Raw genomic sequence first — 20,703 nt, 5'->3', positions numbered from 1 at the left:
CCTCTAGTGGCGAGTTTTTAAACTTTGTTGCCAGCGTCCCGATAAGGAGGACATTGTGCTCGCTCACTGCAACCTGTTAGGTCCGCGAGGCTGGGTGGAGATCCAATTGCTGCTTGAAATGAAAAATGAATGTGATACAACAGTACTTTGCAAAAGTCAAAGGCACTCAAAGAAAATGATGCTTAAATTATCTTCACGTTCGTGTAAAACTATGATATTATGTCCGTCAAAGTGTGTTAGCTTGGCCGTTTCAAAACGTAAAATCATCCCCAGTTTTTGCAGAAACCTTCCAATATGTAGCATATAGTAGTACAAATAGTCAACCCTTCATTCTTAAAAAAGCTAAGTAATCAATCAATCAATCAATCAATTGAGCTTGTGGTGAAATTTAATAAAGTCAAACAAAATGGAATGGATAAGGTGGCCCTAATCCCCTCATTTGGGAAGCTGTGTTCATCTAACCTTTCTACAAGATATCAGTAACTGATTGGGGAACAGAAGATGTTCTTGTTCATTTTTACTGTATTACAGTTAACCTGCATGTATTCTAATATTACATTGTTATTTTTTTCCTGAGAAAATATACACTTCCAGCTCAGATAAATAGGCTTAAACACTTTCTATGACTGCCTGTTTTTTGAACAGTACTGTGCATCAAGCAGAAGGACATGTTAGGTTCTTCGGGTTTCAGCAACATGAAGTTTGTGAAGGTCCACCTGAGGACAGACACACACACACACACACACACACGCACACACACAATACGTGAGGCCATCCAGTGACCAGGTCCTACCCCATAAATATTACATATTACAACAGGTTTCTACAACAGTGGTAGCAGGTTACATTGTACACTCTGAAAATGGAAAACGGACACAAAACACACAAGCGCTCCCACCACGCACACAGCCTAGAGACGTCATGTACCTAGAGTAACTTTGGTGCACATGTGAAATACAGCACAATGCAGAACATGCATACATAAAAAACACGGACTCATGTCCCAAGAAAGGCCTTCATAACCCAGACAGAGAGGGACAGTTGGGTTGCATGATGTCTTCTCAAAATAACCAGAGCTTCCTTTAGATTATTCAAAGCCCAGCCACCACCCACAGAAGCTCATACCCTCATATATCTAAATAAAAGCTTTAACAGTGGAGACTCACACCCCCAGCTGAATAGCAGAAAGGAATAATGCCCCCATTTCTCTGATAATCCTTTACAGACATCCTGCATTCGTTCAGATTAAAATGATTAACAATATGCTACGTGAAAAGCTGACACACTGAAGGGAATTCCGAGTTCCTCAGTTCAATTAAAAGTATGAGAGGTGCAATAAATCCATTCATCCCACTTATCTTTCAGCCTAGTCAGGGTCGTGGGAGGTGCAATATATAACATTCATAATTTTATATATTTACAATGAATGGGAAGATTGTGGGAATAATTGTAATATTATCTTGAATGTGGAAGGGAGGCAAGGAGCCAGGACTTCACTTATATCTATCTTGTACAAATGAGTGTGACATGAGCCATTGATGTAGTTATAGACTATAGCTATTTTCATTGTGTCTGTCACAGCGATGGACACTGCAGATCTTGATCGGTTTACGTTAGTTTCCACATTAGAATATATGAATTCAGCAGACAGTCATCTGAGGCACTGACAGCTCTGGCTGGGTTATAGCACCGGAAATGTACACGAATCAGGGATGGAAGACAGATGCAAGCAGAGGGAGCCAGACCATAGAATCCTCATGAAGTAAGACTTTACGATACGGTTCCTTAGTAACTTAACGGTAACTTGGTTACTACGCAAGTACAAATCGTGAATAGATGTTGTAGATACTTGAGACAAAAGATCAGTCATGAGTAATGAAGAACAAACTTTCCATCAGTATTTCACTTTTTGTCTTCCGTCAGAAGTTCACAAAGGTTTACCAAGATATAGTATAGGTAAGGGGGCGGCATGGTGGTGCAGTGGTTAGCACTGTTGCCTCACACCTCTGGGGCCCGGGTTCGAGTCTCCGCCTGGGTCACATGTGTGCGGAGTTTGCATGTTCTCCCCATGTCATCGTGGGGTTTCCTCTGGGTACTCCGGTTTCCCCCCACAGTCCAAAAACATGCTGAGGCTAATTGGACTTGCTAAATTGCCCGTAGGTGTGCATGTGTGAGTGAATGGTGTGTGAGTGAATGGTGTGTGAGTGTGCCCTGCGATGGGCTGGCCCCCCCATCCTGGGTTGTTGCCTGCCTCGTGCCCATTGCTTCCGGGATGGGCTCCGGACACCCGCAATCCAATAGGATAAGCGGTTTGGAAAATGGATGGATTTTTTATTTGAGCAAATACACGTATTCATTAGATTCATAATTACCAATATCTAGTAGGTAGATAATGATTATATACACTATAACATGATGGCTAAAGGGGCCCCATTATGCTTTTACAGTTTTCCCCTTTGTTTTAGTTTGTTATACAGCCATATGGGTGTGTAAATAGTCTGCAAAGTGTTAAGACCCAAAGTACACGCCAATGGTAGTAACCCTCACTGCAGAAGCACATTTCCCTGTTGGAATTCCAGCCCTTACTTCTGTGACATGGTGAGGTCACCTCGTAACACAATCCTTATTGGCCGCTTACCTGCAAGGATCTGTCTGCAGACTGCAAGACAAGGGCAAAATGTGTAGGACAAGTTGACCAATCAAAGCACACTGGGCTCATCAGGGGTGTGGCTTAAAACTGTAACAGAGCGTTTCAGGCAGAAGATGAATTGAGATGTACAGTATGAGAAAAATAATGTGGTTTTGGAACACTGAAGCATGTAAATCTTTTCTAGTAGACGCCACAAATAAAATCATGAACAGTGAAAATGTACATAAAAAAAAACTCATTTTCTTTGTTAGCACTAAGCTCAACGACTGGCGACTAAGAACATAATCAGTAATTTACATGTAAGTAAGACTTAATCTGTGGTACATTAATACATTTAGTAAGAGTTAATGATTAATTAAGAACATAATGGTGTATTTGTGGCCCCTCAAGTGAAGTGTTCCCAAAATGAGTAAGTTAAACAGAGCAGGCAAAGATGAGGACACCTTGCAAGACATGAGTAGAACCTGTAGATTGTGAGAAGGGATGTTAAGGGTGAGAAAGGCCTGCCAGGGCTGGTCAGGTGAGGATCACTGGTTTTGTGGCTGCCTTTAATCTCTGCCATGAACCAGCGGGGGTGAGGTTTCCACTGAGAGAAGACAATAATAAGCCAGGAGAATCTTTGAAGAAGAATACAGAATGGATTTTTTATATTGGTTTCTTCTTTTTTTATGAAAAAATCTGCTTGCTTCAGGGCAGAATAACTTGTATCGTTAGGCTTCTGCTGCAGAGAACAGAGAGCTGTGGCTGTATGGCAGAGGCAGCAGATCAACACAATATTGAAGGGTTCAGACGAAATCATGGAAAGTTTTTTGTACACAGCTCTCTCCAGCACTTTTAGCCATAAGAAAGGACTTAAGTTTACTATTATTATTATTATTATTGTTATTATTATTATTATTATTATTAATTATTATTATTCAGATGAATATCCATCCATTTTCCAAACCGTTTACCCTTGTTTGGGGTCACAGGGAACTAGAGACTATCCCAGGCCACACAGGCAGAGCACAAGGCTGGTTGTCCTCCCTGCGATGGTAAGCCTAAGCCTCACCATCATCATCCTCATCATCATCATCATCATCATAGACTGAGGTGGAAAGTTCAGGTCCAGAAAGCACAAATCCAGACCAAGGTTTTTATTTCAACCAACCATTTGAGTATAAAGAGTCACAGTAACAGAGTACTCAGTTGGTCATCACTGTGAAATGCCACAAGTAAGCCTTAGTGGTTTTAAGTAGATGTGGATGGAAATGGATGAGGTGTAAAAGAAGGCAGTTTACAGTAAGGAAATGAAAAAAATCTCACATACATCACAGAGATCCAGTGGTTTTTAGCGTCGTGCTCCAGTGAGGGCTGTGCTCTGCTGCACTGAGCTCATAATTAGCAGTGATTAAGTTGATCGAATTTTATTCTTTACTCATCTATCTCAACATTTCCATATTCTTTTTGCTGGTGAATTTGTATAGCTAAGAGAACAAAAATCCAATATTTATCTTCGTTTTTGGTGCTTAAAATAATAATATTGCATCAAATGTAATTATTCAGGGCTGACGGGCGGGAGAGCAGAAGGGCAAGAAGGGGTTATGGTGAATTTTTTATGTTGTCATGGTGAATAATCGCCTGCCCCTCGCAAGCAGTCACCTTGCTTAATGAAACTCAGCTGGTTCTGATCAGACTGATTAGCCAACTAAGGATTAGAGTGGCCGGCAGAGGGGGGGTCCCCAGGGGGGGTGGACCTCTCAGACGCTGCAGGTGAGTGGTCCACTTGCAGGTAGTGGCTAGGACGTGTGTGTGTGTGTGTGTGTGTGTGTGTGTGTGTGTGTGTGTGTGTGTGTGTGTCTGTCTGTCTGTCTGTCTGTCTGTCTATCCGTGTGTGTGTGTATATTAGGTTTATATTACATTGTGGGGGACCAAATGTCCATTTTTCAGGTCCCCACAAAGGTCTATGAATACAATCAAAAAAGTAAAAATTCCAAAAGTCATGTATTTTGTTTGGTTCCTTATAGTTAAGGTTAGGATTGGGTAGGGGTTAAAGGTTGTCATGTTGGGATTAGAGTTTTCCCCATAGATATCCCCACAAAGATATAATTACAAACCTGGGGGGATGCGGCTTTTTGAAATGTCACTGTGGGGTCTGGTGTCTTTATATACGTTTTGTGTGATGGCAATGCAAGTTTATTTGCGATGCTAGTGTCTCATCTTACTCCTCTGGTTGATAACTTTCATGGAGTAGTACCTCCGCACAAAAAAAACGACAATTTTGTAGTAAAATCTATCGGCCAGTGATTTACCTGGACATATTTTCTGAAGAAGGATACAGAAGGTGTAGTGGAACTCAAATTACACACACACACACACACCCACAGACACACACTTCAGGAAGCCATGTCAGGTGGTAGGTTCAGCCACAACATTTGCATAACCATTTGCATTCCATTATAACCAAGCGGACATTCATTAACTAGAGCTTCTAACAAGTGTCCGTAGGGAGGTGGAGCTCAGCAAGTCTGACATGCAAATTAAACGGTTTGGAACTGGACTGGACAAACGAAATTATAAGTTTATCAGTCAATTTACACAGTCTTGGAGTGCATGCAAAGCTAAAAATCTGAAGGTGGACACATTATATCTGCTGGTTTTATTTTCCATGTGCAGTACTTTGTCAGTGTACTGGAATTATTTTTAGGTTCTTTGGGGTAAATGTTTTGTGGAATGGTACAATATGAACAAACGTGGCTTTAAATCGTACTAACATACATAATAGGGCCTTTTCAAGTGTGTGTGTGTGATTATATGAAATACATGTAATTTAAACAAGCTCTAAAATACAAGAAAGCATATTTTTCAGTTCAAGTATACCCAGATATAGGCTAATTAAGAGAAGCTCTAGCTGTTATTCTGTTACTTTTATTGTGTCACATTCAAACCATGATAACAATGATATTTTTATATGGTACGAGATTAAACATTGACAAGTAACTATAAGGAAGAAAACACTGTGCGGATGCGGTTCTTGCCCACATGGAAGGAGCCATATACTGTAACACAGATTTAAAAGCATTTTTAGAAATGACCAATATAAATGTGAGAAATTCTTCTGGTGAACGAAGGCAAGATGAATTGTGGGTGTAGCTCGGCACCTACAATAATGGCACATTAAACGCACAGTAATCTGTCTGCAGATGACTCTATGAGTCAGACAGGGAAGGGCTATTGTTACACAATAAACCCAGAAGGAAGGCCGATTTTCTCCTCTGAGTATCTCACGATCAGCGCTGCGCTCCGTAAACACGGAAAGCAGCAGATCAGCCATAGCAATAGAGGGCAGATGGACCACACATCTGGCCGAGTGTCTCCTGAGTGGCTGCAGGTCTCACCTCCTCCTTTTCTTTAGGATGTTAAATTGTCCGACACCTGCGGTGCATGGCGTGTCGCCTCGCCTCGCCTCCTGCAACTTTCCCTTTTGTTCTACCACTGGTTTTTCTCCCCATGGCGTCATGAAGTGGCAGTTTGACTCGCCCAAGGGATGGACCAGGTTTCCTGAAAAAGCCTTTGGAAGGAGTAACAAAAATGTACGATAATGCCTTTATCATGAAATCTCCGCGAAAGTCTGGAATTTCGTTAAACATTTACACTTATACATGTTTCAGCGGAAATGAGATGCCTAAGCTACAAAAGAATGCTCACAGCCCATAATAATCCCTTGATGTCGATTAGTTGAACATCTCAGTCCTTTAGGAAAGCCAGCTCCATCTGTCTCCACCCTCCCATCCTTCTTCATCTCCACTCTCATCATAACAACAAATTATTTAGTTTTACAAGATAATCTGTTCCTTAAAACGTTGAATTGCATAAATAAATCATGCAAGAAGCATCATTATTTCTCCATAAAACTTTCCCTGGCAAACATTAGGAATCGGCTCCCCACGTAGCTTGCAGCTTACAGTGATGCAATGCAATAATAGAAGCACAGATAAAATGCATATTTGCATAATAAATATTTCAGCAATAGCAAGAACACAAGCATAAATTATCCAATCATTTCAGTGGCATGCATTTTCGCTTGTTATATTCATGGTGGAAAATCTGTTTTCTATAATTCTGACATTCGGGTGACCCTTCAGATAACTGTATGTCATAAAATACTGTGTATTCAAAATGAGAGAAGGTGTGATTTTTTTTGGAAATCCAGAAGAATGTTTTCCCTGGCATTTGGCAACCCAGATCCATTTCTCCTATAATACTTGTTCCTTTCCCAACCAGAAAGGAGCCAAATGAAAAGCAAAGGATGTGGAAATTCTTGCTCAACATAGTGACCCAATTTGTTTTTTACACTTACTGAGAAAAGCAGAAGAAAAAACTGTTGTTTTTCAGGGACAAAAGAATCCTGTGACAAGGAGAGCAGAAGGGTTTTGGCAGGAAGTAAGCTGAAGAGGCAGGAACCTGAACCCAGCTTGTGGCTTTGGTACGGCCTTGCCGGTGACCACTATCCACGTCCTTGGCACGGACTGGCACGGGGCTACACTGACCCTGACTCACGCTAACATCCAGCCTATCGTGTCAGTGCCCTTCGGCAAATTAGAGCCCATATACTGCATGGAAAAGAACCTGCAACATCTGTCCGGTTGGACATACAGTACAGAGAACACGGGAACATGACCTGCGGCAATCAGAACCACTAGCAGATGCTCAAATTAATTTTAGAACTGCCCTTCACTTGTATGGTGTTATAGAAATCGTCATGTGAAATTTAACAAGGCAAAACAAATTTTACAAAAATATGGAAAAATATGTATAAGGTGAATCAACAGTTTGCAACTGAGCTACTAATCACTATTTTGGACCGTTGTAAGGATCCTGGCAGTCTGTGAGTACATTGTTGGAGTAATTACAGTATGGGTTTGACTCTGTATCGAGTTACACGTCACAGAAACTCTAATCAAATAACTCTGAGACTAAAAGTGGAAGGACTATTTACTTTACATATAGCTGGTTGGTCATCAGTGATGTAAATTTGGAAATCTTTTGTGTCGTAAGGCTTTTTTAAGGGTACGTCCAGTGTCAGTGGAGGCCGATAAGGCCCCCCTGCAAGCGTCAATGCCAGCCCCCACCCACTCTAACGTCACTGTCCATCCATCCATCCATCCATTTTCCAAACCGCTTATCCTATTGGGTCGCGGGGGGTCCGGAGCCTATCCCGGAATCAATGGGCACGAGGCAGGGAACAACCCAGGATGGGGGGGCCAGCCCATCGCAGGGCACACTTACACACCATTCACTCACACATGCACACCTATGGGCAATTCAGCAACTCCAATCAGCCTCAGCATGTTTTCGGACTGTGGGGGGAAACCGGAGTACCCGGAGGAAACCCCACGACGACATGGGGAGAACATGCAAACTCCACACACATGTGACCCAGGCGGAGACTTGAACCCGGGTCCCAGAGGTGTGAGGCGACAGTGCTAACCACTGCACCACCATGCCGCCCCCGTCACTGTCCAATGACATGCATTTAGATGAAGTGATTTTTCTAAATGTCCAGTAGTTTGCTGTTGGTGTGTACCTTCCAGTGGACTAACATTGATCCGGGGTGTACCCCTGCATCGCACTGTGTGTTGCCCTTTCTAGGTATCAGTACCCATCACAAGCTGTTGAAAGACGGATGGATGGATGGATGGATGGATGGATTGTTAATTGATCTGGAATACTATATAAAGTGCTGAGAAAACAATTTAACTGGTTCATATTCTACCTACTAAAGCTTTAACTCATCTGACAAGTTATATTCACATTTTTACACTCAAAAATTGAAACTCTTTTTCTCAGCGTCAGTTTTACAAATCAGAATGTCCTTGTCTTCTTCTTCAAACTGATGTTTCCTAATATAAATGTTCTTCTGGGATTCCTATAATATTCACACAGCAGCGCTGAGAAACAGGGCGTCCTTTCTGGGGAACCTTTCTGGCGTCTTCAGTACCCGGCTCAGCAGGAGTTCCCATTGCTCCCAGTCCCCCTGATCCCTTTATTTGTCGCCTGCTGGATCTTATCTTCCCTGTAGTGCGACTATTCTATCTGAAATAGATGCTTTTTTTCTGGGGTTATTTCTGGTTAAATGTCTACATCCATTCCTTTTCTCGGTTTCCGTTGTCAAGTTAAAATATTCCTGAGGGGACACCTTACGCTTTGGTCTACGGTAGGGGTGGCCAATCTTACCCAGGGTGGGCCGCTGTGTGTGCGGATTTTCACTGCAACTCCCTAATTATATTACTAATTAGAGGACTGATTGGCTGAAGAGTCCTCACACCTGGGTTTGAATGGCTGACCCAAAGGTTATCCCAAAAACCTGCATGCACACTGGCCCTTTGTGGATCAGATTGCCCACCCCTGATCTACGGAATATCTCCAGTTCCCAAAGGCGCGTCCTAGCGGTGACAACCTGAATATGGTCTTCTGTCCCTGTCACAGGCAGTTATGGGGGTGGAAGTGTTAATAAAAAAATCTGATACAGCCCACAACAGCTGCTCTACACATCGGTAGACATGTTTTCACTCCCGCCACATATTTAATGCATACCGATTGATCAGATGGCTTTTAGCTTCAGAAATAAAATAAAATAATAATAAAACTGTGCAGCTGTGGAGAACGGCACATGACCTCAGCACTCCGCACCGTCGATAATGCTCCGGCGCGCTGCACCGTGAAAATGGGCTCGTGTGGCCGTATGCTGGCCACAGGAGTGCAGCAGGACCTCTAGGGGGTATCTCAGATGCATCGTAGAGAGTAAAATGTAGGTGGAGAATATCCAGAGGATGATGCATCTTTGACAGGGATGCTCACTGCTGCACGTCAAAGGAAATATTCAGAGCCACTTCCTTAGGCTATGGATTGGCGGGGTAGATATAAAATCCCATTCATCTTTATCTATTATTAATATTTTCTGTTCCAGCGATTCCCATGGCTGTATTACTAGTGTGGGCAGGCTTAATTATAGTACCATTTCGTGACTGTTTTCCATTAATTGGACTTGGGTGTATTCCACTGTGTCATTATGATTAGATATGGAATAGAATGTAATATTACTGTATTTATATATTTTGAGGCCAGAATACAGTTTCTATAATTATGATCATAATAATCTAAGTTGTTGTTGTTAGCAGATGGTTTCTGTACATACATGTTTAACTGAGGCATCTTGCTTTAATATACAACACAGTATATAGAAACGCAATAGTCGCCTCAGAAAGGGACCCTACAGCGTACGTCCCGCGTCATGTGACTGCGTTACAGATCAGCCATTCGCCCTGCTCACAGCGCCATCTCCCCGCCATCATTAAGGAGCTGCTCCTGTCATTTATCTGGCCTTTGCCTTACATTAGATCAGAGTGGAAGGTTAAAATGCATCAGGAAATCAGCCTAATAAGCAACGTGAGCACCGTCTGAGTAGCTGCTCTTGTGAGAAAGGTCGCAGACGCACAGCGAACGAGGCAAAGCACCGCCTAAGATCCCAAAAGATGCGGCTCACCTCTGCCTAACAATACTCCCATTCAGAGGATCGGAGAGCTGCAGGCAGCTTCTCATCTCGGTTCGGGGGTTTGTTATGTCGGAATCATTTTTATATACGACAATAAGTCAGCTAATCTGCATATCTTCACGAATCATGGTGCATAATTAAGTTGATTAAGTAGCCAAAAGAGGCATTATGCTTGATCTTATTAATCAAATAAACCTATCTATATGCTTCCATTTGCATTTAGATGGATTTTTTTATGTTTGCATCACACGCATAAAAGTATAATCAGCAGGGAAACAAGGTGCAGAGAACTTCTGCTTCAGGAAATGAACGTGTTTCAACGTGTTTCATGGAGGGAAGAAAAAATTCACATAATACCGTGCGAAGAGTGGAGAGTAGGACAGGACCTGAATTTCACGGTAATGTTTCCTGAATTCGATATCCCAGTGATATTTGCAGATCAGTTACATTTTAGTATTCTAAGAATGCACGACATTTAGAAAATATGTCTTCTGCAGTAAGTGGATCCTATAGTATTAGGCTTTGCCTCCCACTAAGCAGATTATTAGAACGAGGATGCAGGTCAAAAGATGCATGTGACCTCAGTCAAGTCACATCATGCAAATCTTTGGTCTTCGTTGTTTCATTGTTTTATGTAAAGTGACTCTCGCCACATATCACACGAACAGCCCGCGAGTAATGACTCATATAAACACTTTGCACAGTGTGGATTTACAATCAGATCATCGAACTATTGACTAAGGCAGCTGTTACGGCAACATTGATTAGCGGCAGTTTCTGTTTGGAGAAGAAACAAAGATTTAATTAAGAAAGGATTTTATTTCATTTATAAGGACTTTATAAGGACTTGTGGTTTATAAATAAGGATTTTAACTTTGAAAACAAGTATTTAAAATAAAGTTTGCCCTTCTGGATATCTGTAATGAAGGGGCAGAATGAAAATCTTCCCTCACAGCTTATGTGCTTTCTTCGAAACTTAAGCTTTCTGTAAAATACTAATTACTTCCAAACTTCGACTTTGGTTTGTGTTCAAGTGCTTCCATTAGAAAGTTCTTGGAGTGAACTTTATTGATATAAACAGAATACTAGTATCATGACCAGCGCATTGGAGTTGATCAATACTGATCAAGAGTTCAAGATCATCACGTGATCATTTCCCGAGGCACGATTCTGAGATATCGTAAATCATTATGTTTCACAAAACAATATGAAAGTAAATTTTTTTGCCTGTTATTGTTACTTCTGGTGTGTGGGGCCTCGTTGATTAATTGCAACCTGGTTCATTCAGTTCACCATTCACCAAAAATATGAATGTGTTCAATGAACAACACTCATTTAGTGCATTCATGCGCAACTTTGCTGTTAGACAATAAGTGGAGTACAACCCTAGTGATGAACATTTGGGACACACACAGATGGTACGTGTTATAAAAATAAGCGTAAAAGTGTCAGACTGACATTAATGAAAGCGAAACAGATGTTATGCCCTCAAAATTCTGTGGACCCTTGTCTGTTCCCCTGAATCATAGAGGAGAACAGGCCACAAATGAGGGAAATCTACATTTTGACTTTCGTGATATTCTGAAAGGAAGTGTGGGGGGATGATGTTCTCAGCAACTCTATCCTCCTTGAGAAACTTCATTCATTGACTCCCAGTGCTGATATACATTCATACTCATTTTGGAATTCATCTGTCCCCCTTTTGTAACCGTTAGCAGGGGTTCATGAGCTATGACCTCCTTGTTACCGGACATACATGTAGGGACACCTTTCTGTGAGTGCACGTTTATAGAAGTATGGAATTACCCCCCAAACTCCCAGCACATCCTTATCTTACATGTCTGTCAGTGTGTGCAGATGACTGCTTAAAAACACCGAAAATCAGATTCACATTATACACAGTGCGAACAGCCGAACGTTGTTTTCCCTGAAAGTTCTGTCAGGTACAAACGATTGATTGCAGAGCCTAAAAATAAATATTTACTTTTCTCTGGATTCTGGAGATACTTTTTATAGATTTTCCTGGGCCACAGTTGGTGGTGGCTGATTTATTATATCATGGATGTGTGTGATATATCACAGACTAAGAATACAGAGCACATTACTGAAACCTAGATTTCCAGGTCTGTGCAACTTCACCCATCTCTGCAAGAAAGGAAAGGCAGAGGCCCCGGCTTACTTTGAGGATGTGATGCTTGTCTTTTGAAGTCTCAGTCACATTATTTTGGGTGCTTAAAATTCACTCGGCATGTTGGAATGATTAAGAGCGAATGACTTTTACGTTTTGTTTTATTCTGATTAAATGGTTTTTGGGTGTAATGTGTGGATTTTGCAAGATATTCAGCTATTTTTTTCTGCACTCTTGGGCAGAAATAAGGGCCAAATCCAAAATTGCAAAATGCTACGATTTTAATGGTCTTAGCAATAAGTCATTGGTCTGAAAATGAACAAGGACTAAAAGAAAATCCACTGCCAAGACCAGTACCACCGTTAGCTCGCCGCTGAACTGAACTGTTAGCGTGAAAAAGCAGGAACCCAGTCTTCTTGCACACAAAGATTAAATCATAAAAATATTTAAATGTTTGATATACTGTAGAATTCAAACTAACACATGTCTGCGTGTGCAAAAAATATTTTCTGGCTATTTGCTGTGGAGACCCATAAAGCCTAATGATTAGCAGTTTTGGGTTTGAACCATTTTTTTTTTCTCCAGGAGTGAACATGAGTGTTCGGTTTTCATAAGCATTATCTTACTGTGGTTGTGTACATCTTGCTGAAATGAAAGGTATGATGTAATTGCTTGGTATATGTGTGTAAGCTTGCAATCACAGGCAGCACGTTGTATAGGAATACAATTTTTTGTGTCAATGCACAAATACTCACAGAGATACACAGGCACACAAAGAAAGTTATGGTTACAATAAGTGATTGGTATATGTGCATTAAAACATACAGGAACACAAACACACATGGGGTAAGGGCACATCATTGCACCTGCTCACATATATCAAATGCCATTGTACTTGCCACCTGTATAATGACGATAAAGGCATTCTGTTCTATAATTCTGCCAATTAAGTTAGATAGAGCAGATAGTAGAGCTGGATTCAAAACCAGATTGCCTCATGAATTGGGTAATTTTGCATTTCAGTTCCAATTTTAATATTGTAACGTTTTTAATATTGTAACAAATATATCATTTTATAGCAAATAAATGAATGAAGTCCCCCTAAAAAGGAGCATTATTATTCATAATCATAGCCTGGGACCCAGATCACCATGAACGCTCTTCGTTTCCTCATTTATATTTTTCCTTTTTCCATTCACAAGTAATGCATAACCATCCATTATGGAGCTGGAACATTAGTAGAAAGGGACTCTGGAGTAGCAGTCATCATTTATGCAACATAAGTACAGTTACATATTGTTGAGAGTTTCCCAAACCCGGTCCTTGGGGACCCACAGACAGTTCATGTTTTTGCTCCCTCCAAGACAGTCCACATTTTTGCTCCTGGAGCTGGGAGGGAGGAAAAACGTGGACTGTTGCAGGTCCCTGAGGACCGGATTGGGAAACTGTCCTAAAAATCATTAAAACGTGGCATGAAGATGGCCTTTCTCGGGTCATGTACAGCAAAGTGAGAAATGTTCTCCGCAAAAACATACCTGTCAGTTCTGATAAGAAACTCACGAATTATCCATGAAGCATGATGGGGTGATCTTCTGTTCTAGACCACTAATGATGTGGAATCCTTTTATTGAATGAAATTCAACTTGTGTTTTTCAACTTATTTTCTCATAAGTAGTTTATGATTATTTAGTGCCTCTCAGTAGCAGATTGTGTCTTGTTAGACAGTGTCAGCAAATTATTTATGGCACAAATATCAGTATACATGTGTATGTCTTTATTTATGTACTTATTTCTGTGTCACAGTCAGTAGGCAAAATCTTGCTTAGCAGATTCATCACAGCAATGATACAAGCATACAGCTCTCATGATCAACCATCAATGTACCTGAACCACAGAACCAAGTATGCCCTTCAATACTACACTTTGTGAAAAGTATATAGATCTAAGTAACAAATCCCCCCCCCCCCCCACACACACACACACACACATAACCCAACCCTGCCTGTATCCCGGGCCAGTTTCACCTAACAGTTCACTTAATTGCACATACAAATTTTTGTTAATTAAGTAGATTGTCTAAATTAATTTCAGCCCTGTATCAGTAGGAGTTTCATGTTCCATCCGAAGATTTACAGTTAATGTCCACAGCCATCTCATTAATCACCAGCTATCATTAATGCTCAGTTAATTGGGTATGTCAGAACATCGGCAATGTTTGACACTTCAAAAGTTCAGATGTTCCTTGACATTTATGTATTGGGCAAGATATAACAAATTACGTGTCCAAATATGCACATAAATTCAATGCTTATTTTCAGTAGTTGATGTTTTAAAACCAAGTACTAATATAAAAATGAACGATAAAAAACACCCACTGTGTAGGCATTCATGTTGTGGTGCCGAGATCACTAATATAAATGGTGAGTCTCAGCGAACAGTCAGGATCGTCAAGAGACAGGAAAATTTTCAAGGAAAAATAAACCACACAATTTCTTCTTATCTTGAGAAAAAGTCTTTTGTTATAAATAAAAAAATCAAATATTGTTAGAAATAGAACTTAGATGGCAGACTTTTTGAGGTTAATGCCTGTTTTGTGCTGAGCTGCCATGCAAATCCTTTTTTGGGACAGTGACACTTATGTCATTGTGACATCAAAGAATGATCCAACACTAAAATATGCAAATTGATGCTGATTTTTTTTTTTTTTTTTTTACTTTTTTCGTAACAGAAACTTGTGACTGGAACAGAGAGTGTATATAAAGTAAGGAAAAGGAGCTTATCATTTTTGGACCTTATTTCCAGTAATTGGCACCAGACTTGTTGAGTATTAAATTGAGATCAAGTTTGGCCCTCAGAATAATTCGTCCATACAGTATTACTGTCTTTCTGTAGGTGTCTATATACTAATAGCAAATAAGAATAATCAAATAAGGGAATCGAGATGAGATATAGTTTCCTTTTGCTTGAATTCTTTGTGTAATGCTAGGGCATCGTGTTACGGAAGATTATGGTTTCCAAGGTCTTCAACCTTTTCACAGCCATCATTAGACAGGAACAAATTAATATCAGCTTATATCTGGGTCTATCCCCAGCCTTTTCTTCCTCTTGACCTTTTCCTACATGAGTTTGATAAAGTAGGTTCCTTTCGTTTCCTGCACAAGTTTCATAAGGCAAACCCATAGTGCGTCTTGCCACTTCGATATTGATTGACTGCAATATTCATCCCCTGAGTAATAAAATCCGTTCTTCTGACATCTTGGTCATTGCTGTGAGTTATGGTTCTAAATCAGCAGGTCCATAATGACTGTGATGCGTCGTGCAATGATATTACAGCCATATTGATGGCTGCCATTACCCACAATTCTCCGTTTGCTTAGCCAGTAATGTTGTTATTGAAAAAAGAAAAGGTCAACAAAGCCAACTCATGGTGATGTATACTCGTGATTTCAATTATTTTATATTCGGCCATTTTAGAGATAATGATAATTGCATATTTCAGAAAATGGCTTAATCTAATTTTCCTGGAAGAATGCATTTACAGCCATTCGTGTCTGCCCCTACTGCCATCTTTCTCTGTAAGTATTCAGAGGTGACCCACGCAGGGGGGACCCAGAATTAGCCCAGTCCTTCTTTCTTTCCGTTTACATGAGGGCTATTTCATACATACATGCCTCGAAAGAGCATGCCAAAGCATCAATGCAAAGACCAGCCTTCATCCATGGCCAGAAAAAAATAACTCTTTCTCCTCCATCAGGATCAACGGCAGTACTCAGAAAAGGATACATACTGGGGAGCTATTCAGAGTGGTCACTCTGTGACCCCTTAGGTCCATACTTAGTCAACCTGTAAAATTCACATACCTGTAAACTGAGTTTCAGATGATGGCAGAATGATTGGAAAAGTCCTTGAGTGTCACTTAAAGACCAACACATGATTCATTGCCAAAGGACGCCTAGTAATGGCTTAACCACTTTCCACTGAGGGATGGCCTCCAGTTCCAGACCAGGCAGCGAGGAAGTAGGTCTGCAATGCATTGTGGGTGCCCATACAACAACCAGCACTGAACACATGCATTAATCAAGGTGTTGCTGAGAAATGGTACTTGCCTTCCTCTGGGTATTGGGTTCTTTCAGGCAATAGCCTTGACTGATGTGTGTTTTTTCCTGGTGCTAATAGTTGTTTTAGCTATTCAGGGATACCATTAATCTATTCAATAAAACAATGGCTGTTCGATGACAGAGCTCTATTACAGAATGTACAAGACCATCAACATCAGTTATGGCAAAATAACATCAAGCCTAACCAATACCTAAGTTCGGGGAAAAAAAATCCAACTTGTAACTTGCTAAACATTTCAGTGAGAAGATGACTATCTTCAAATAGACTACTAGTCTATTTCATTCTCAAAGATATGACTTTGTAAATACAGCAAAATAATAAATAGTGTCTTTCATGAATGTCATGCTTGTAATAATTAAGGGGAGGGTCTGATGATGACTAGGATGAACCCCAATTACAACTGCATCTGAAGTCATGATGGTAAAGTTATTGAGTGGATGTATAGTCCCTGAAAGGTTATAGCATACAGAAGGACAATATGAGCACCCGTGAAGTAATCTAAACAGCGCCCTCTAATGGTCGGACAGTGAATTAAGACTCACAAGTATCACTGCATCCGAAAGTGACCTCTAAGTAGCAGTATGAATTATTTGCTACAGCACGTGATATATGATGCTATCAAGCATATCAGCGATATCACAGGAAACATACCACATACACAAGCCAGCTGTGGCAGACTATGCTACACTGGTCTGTCATACATACCTTGGGGTAGAAAATGATGCTCAGTATCGCACAACATTAGCACAGATGTCTGGTACCACATAACATTGAAGTAGGTCAATGGATTCACTACGTCAGCGGTTTTCAACCTTTTTTCTGAAGACTCGCCGTGAATGCTCGTTTATCTTCAACTCATAATTAATGACTCTTGAGTGAGTTGTTGATCTAATAAACTAAAGGATTGAAATCATATTAAAGTCAATGTAACTTTTCAATTATATTAAGTCGTACAAGGCTTTGGTTGATAGAAATTAAGTTCAATACTAATTTGTTTTGTTTTGCTAATTCCAAATATTTTCAGATAGTCATAAAATACGCCAGATGAGGAAAATTCTATTTTTATTATGATTAAGTTGTCATTGATTAATTGAACTGATGTCCGCTGCCTCGAGTCACTGGCTTCCTGAGATAGAGGGCAGGCCTTACCATGACCCTGTACTGGATAAAGCAATATCTTTTCACTATTACAGGCATTGCTAATATAAAACACATAAACTGACATTTGTCCTTAGCTAACCTACTTATTATCATTTTGAACTCAGATTATCAAAACCTGAGCTAATCATATAGTCAGATTTTTTATATAGTAAGTTTTTATGAGATCAGCTGGAAAAAAAAGTGTAATATAGAGGGAGTGGTATTTCTGCTAACAGTCAGCCCGGTGTTTCTGTAGCTTACCTGCTAACTGTGACCCCGGTGTTTCTGTAGCTTACCTGCTAACTGTGACCCCGGTGTTTCTGTAGCTTACCTGCTAACTGTCAGCCCGGTGTTTCTGTAGCTTACCTGCTAACTGTGAGCCCGGTGTTTATGTAGCTTACCTGCTAACTGTGACCCCGGTGTTTCTGTAGCTTACCTGCTAACTGTGAGCCCGGTGTTTCTGTAGCTTACCTGCTAACTGTCAGCCCGGTGTTTCTGTAGCTTACCTGCTAACTGTGACCCCGGTGTTTCTGTAGCTTACCTGCTAACTGTGAGCCCGGTGTTTCTGTAGCTTACCTGCTAACTGTCAGCCCGGTGTTTCTGTAGCTTACCTGCTAACTGTGACCCCGGTGTTTCTGTAGCTTACCTGCTAACTGTCAGCCCGGTGTTTCTGTAGCTTACCTGCTAACTGTCAGCCCGGTGTTTCTGTAGCTTACCTGCTAACTGTGACCCCGGTGTTTCTGTAGCTTACCTGCTAACTGTCAGCCCGGTGTTTCTGTAGCTTACCTGCTAACTGTCAGCCCGGTGTTTCTGTAGCTTACCTGCTAACTGTGACCCCGGTGTTTCTGTAGCTTACCTGCTAACTGTGACCCCGGTGTTTCTGTAGCTTACCTGCTAACTGTGACCCCAGTGTTTCTGTAGCTTACCTGCTAACTGTGAGCCCGGTGTTTCTGTAGCTTACCTGCTAACTGTCAGCCCGGTGTTTCTGTAGCTTACCTGCTAACTGTGACCCCAGTGTTTCTGTAGATTACCTGCTACCTCTGACCCCGGTGTTCATGTAGTTTACCTACTAACTGTGAGCCTGGTGTTTCTGTAGCTGACCTGCTAGGTGTGAATCTGGTGTTTCTGTAGTTTACCTGCTACATATGACCCCGATATTTCCATAGCTTACCTTCTAGCTCTAATAACTCTGGTAACTCTGACCCCAGAGCCTTTCTAGGGACCATAACCGTGGTAGTAGTGCATATGATAACTCTGACCTCATTAGTGACCTCATCTGTAGACACCCGATCTGAAACCATTGTTTCTCTAACATGCTGATTTTATTTCTTTTTCATTTCCAGTTCTGTTATATTCCATTTGTTAAATTAGATAAGCCATTACTGTCAGAAAGGGGAACTGGTAAATTCATGGTGGCCTCCTCAAATAGCACATAAAGTTGCAATCTTTCCCCACTAAATATCAATGACAGGTCTCATTATGTGTGATGGATATGACTCATAATTAGACTCAGCGCTGCTTCGGACTATTAACACAAATGTGTGAGAATGTGTTTTCCCCTCATGTCCCATTTGCTTGGCTGCACACCTTCAACATTCCTCCCCACCTGCAGTGTCTGTGGCCTCCGTAATTGACAGATAGATAAAGAAAGCTGCAGAACAGGAGGTCTGGTTGATTTTTTCCTTATAATATGTCCATAGAATTTTCTCGGCTCAGCGTCCAAGGGATTTGCTTCTCCTACCAAATCTGTGAAAATGTTCCATATCCTGCAAATGTTATTGAGTGTCTTTTTCTTTATTTTTAAAATTATAATGTAAGTCCAGCATCACCAATTTGAATATAACGACATTCATTTTTATTTTGTTATTGTATCCACGAAACCACTTCCCTGTTGTTTCATAATTTTAGTATTGAGATGTATAGCTTGCTTGAAATAAAGTGAGGCTTAATTACATGGACAGTCCATTATCTGTCAAATTAGTGTCTATAGTTTATTAGTATCAATATATTAATGCAATATATTTTCATATTGGATGGCACAAAAAATAATAAATCACACTCCTTGGTAATCGGTTCTTAATGAAATCATTGATCAGTATTATTTAATGCATGCATACTATTCAATGTCAGGACCCGATGTAATATGTGAAAAACTAAATTTAATGAATTCAGAATAGTCAGTCTAAAGCTCAAAATAATACTACCACGCCTCTAAAATAGGTGGGTGCACTCGTGGAATTAGAATGTAATAGTGATGTCATATGTTTAGCCTTTATTAGGATTATGCTCTTGTGAGTTGTCATTGCACTAGTTCTGCACACAAGTCTCAGCCCTCTACTATTCTGTATCTCCTGTTACATTTTCATGCTAGTCATTAAACAATTTAAGTGTAGTAAACAAGAAGAAATTGTAGTTAATCTGCTGTCATCAGATTGCAAAAACACATCACTACTTCCTACTAACCGTTTACAGTTAAAAGTATACCTGACTAGAAGTTATAACCTCTACCCTGCACCATAAAAAAACAAAGTGTGAACACAAGGGACCCATGTGTTCAAGGAGCCAGTGTCCTTCCGGTTATACTGCACCTGCTCAAACAATCAATAGAATATATTCTAGATGGATACATACCTGGCAGGGGAGATATCATGATCACGAAGGGAGTTCAGCCAGGCTAAGGCTCAGCTATTGCACTGCGGATGTGTTGACCCCTGTGAATTCCCCAAATGTGGGAATCTCCATCCATTTTCCAAACCGCTTATCCTACTGGGTCGCGGGGGGTCCGGAGCCTATCCTGGAAGCAATGGGCACGAGGCAGGGAACAACCCAGGACGGGGGGCCAGCCCATCGCAGGGCACACTCACACACCATTCACTCACGCATGCACACCTACGGGCAATTTAGTAACTCCAATTAGCCTCAGCATGTTTTTGGACTGTGGGGGGAAACTGGAGTACCCAGAGGAAATGTAGGAATCTCAATTGCATAATTTCTGGTAGCGAGGGACTACATTCACATCCTCCCCTGATTTTTTGTAGTGATGGCCAAATGAAACTTCATGAACCATTTGCTGTATTTTCTGACCCCACTAGATGGTGCCCTCTGTTCATAAAAGGGCTCAAAGCATGCCCA

At 40.9% G+C, this 20,703-nt stretch overlaps 1 pseudogene; it reads left to right on the top strand.

The window, feature by feature from the left end:
- The first annotated feature begins 20,194 nt into the window (after window positions 1-20,194).
- Window positions 20,195-20,322, top strand: LOC125710369 (U1 spliceosomal RNA; annotated as a pseudogene).
- The last annotated feature ends 381 nt before the right edge of the window (window positions 20,323-20,703 follow it).

Source organism: Brienomyrus brachyistius, chromosome 16 (genome assembly GCF_023856365.1).
Source record: "Brienomyrus brachyistius isolate T26 chromosome 16, BBRACH_0.4, whole genome shotgun sequence".
Lineage (NCBI taxonomy): Eukaryota > Metazoa > Chordata > Actinopteri > Osteoglossiformes > Mormyridae > Brienomyrus > Brienomyrus brachyistius.
Note: the sequence above shows the minus strand (reverse complement) of the source record. Positions and strands in the feature narration are given on the sequence as shown.